Genomic DNA, 2,321 nt, shown 5'->3' with positions numbered 1-2,321 from the left:
TCCAGATTTTTGTTGAATTTCACCACCTACTAGAGTAGGACTCACACCAATCTCTTCAGAGCCTAAAGTTCTGGATTAGTAGTTCAATGACATTACCATGACAATACTCTTCTTTATACATCAAGGCCTTCATCACAATATCAAGTGAAGCATTGAGTCACTCTCTCTATCACTATATGAACAGTAATTGTTCCCAAGGGCATGGTCTCTGGGAACAGTAGAACCATATATATCCACAGGGTTAAGGATATGCTGGTATCCTGCTTTTGTTTTCAATAAACATCTTACACAGTCCACTAACACCCTGCTACATGATTCCTTAAAAACTGGAATGACAATGAAATGTTTACAGTTTGATTGAAGTTTGTGGTTTTCCAATGATCTTGTGTATATGGTTTTATAAAACATCAAGGATAAATTCTTGGAACCTTTAACTGTAACAGCTCCACCTCCTTGACCTCACTGAGCTCTCAATAACAACTAGAGAAGCTGCTACTTTCACTCCAGTCAAATCATCTCTCAAATTCTCTATAAGTTTGTCCAGACTGCTTCTGGGTATTCCAGAAATAGCTGCCTGTCAACCTCTGAGACCAGCTCCTGTGAGATGAAAATCGTCCTTTTTCTCACCTCAATATCTCCAGAAGCCTCTTCAGAAAGCAAGGTTTTGTCCAAGCAATGCCCACTTTTCTTTTGACCACAGCATCTGTTTGGCTGTCCTTTCAAAAGAAATTTTAAAATGCCTCTATGTCCTTTTCATCAAACCCCAGAAAGACTTTCACCAATTTAAAAATCTTCCCACTGGCTCTTGGGTTGAATCTAGATGTTTCCCCACTGGAAAACTCCTCATAGTCTCAGCCATCTTCTTTCTCCCTTCCAGCTTTCTAACCCAGTATTCCTTTTCACACTCCCTTTCCTTTCTCCTGCACCTCTTCTGTTTCACTTTTCAATGCTCATTCACTCTCTTTCTCCTGCACCTAAAATTCCGGTCTCTGACGATCCACCCTATTTATGTTTCTCATAATTTGATAGAGCTCGATCAGGACACCCCACAGCTTCCATTATTCCAGTGAAAATAATCTGAATTTATCCAACATCTCCTCATTATCCAAACTCTCCAGACCAGGCAACATTACAGTAAACCTTCTCTGCACCTCCTCCAAAGCACCTATGTACTTCTGGTAGTGTGGAGAGCAGAACCCCATGCAATATTAAAAACGTGGCATAAATACGGTTTGTTCAGCTGTAACATAACTTGCCAACTTTTATATTCGATGCTCCAGCCAATGAAAGCAAATGTGCTGTATGCCATCCTGACCACCTTATCCACCTGTGTTGTCACTTTCAGGGATCTGTGCACCTGAATGCCCAGATCCCTCTGTATGTCAATGCTCCAGTTTCATTTTTTATAATTCTCTCTCTCTCTTTCATCTCACTGAAGTCCTCATTCTTTGTCTGGTTTCTGTTTGTTTTCATTTTTCCTCATTTGAAGGTGGAGTTGCCCCATTTCATTTTCTTGTTCAAGCTGCTCCATCAGGAACTGAAGCCTTGGTAATTCAGTTGACTCACCTCTTGTATCAGTTTGCTTCTTTTCCAGTTTTAAATGCTCTGCTATTACCCCAATTGTGTCTACTTTACTTGTCCCTGCTTTGAATCCTAACTTCCACTTCCTCACCAATTCTAACAGCCTGGCTTTGGTTACTTTTTGTCAATCACTCAGGGATAAAATGGCCCTCTTCAGGAACGTTTCTGTAACTGCCAAAGGCATTTATCCTTTTTCCAGTTATTATTCCCTTACTTCCACTGACATGTTTGTAGCATCAGGTATCCCACAGTGAGCCTCCTGTTTTATGTTATGACTGAGATGAGAAAAGTGCACTGTCTTTCTGATCCCACTTCTCCATGGATCAGGAAGGATGTGGAAGCATTGGAAAAGGTGCAGAGGAGATTTACCAGGATGTTGCCTGGTCTGGAGGGAAGGTCTTATGAGGAAAGGCTGAGAGACTTGTGTCTGTTCTCATTGGAAAGAAGGAGGTGAAGGGGGGATTTGATAGAGACATACAAGATGATCAGAGGATTAGATAGGATAGACAGCGAAAGACCTTTTCCTTGGGTGATGATGTCAGCTTGTACGAGAGGGCATAACCACTGATTAGCTCCCATATCTCTCCAAATTGTAACATCTTTCCCGTCTCCCCACCCCCCAACTGTTTTTCCTGAGTAAACTTTACCCACAGAGGTGAAGTCTTTATAGTGATCAGGCACAAACTCAATAACCAGCCCCTGCCTTGGGGCTGTGCACTCTCCTGCAGCTCCTCAACTTT

This window comes from Chiloscyllium punctatum, chromosome 36, assembly GCF_047496795.1.
Source record: "Chiloscyllium punctatum isolate Juve2018m chromosome 36, sChiPun1.3, whole genome shotgun sequence".
Lineage (NCBI taxonomy): Eukaryota > Metazoa > Chordata > Chondrichthyes > Orectolobiformes > Hemiscylliidae > Chiloscyllium > Chiloscyllium punctatum.
Note: the sequence above shows the minus strand (reverse complement) of the source record.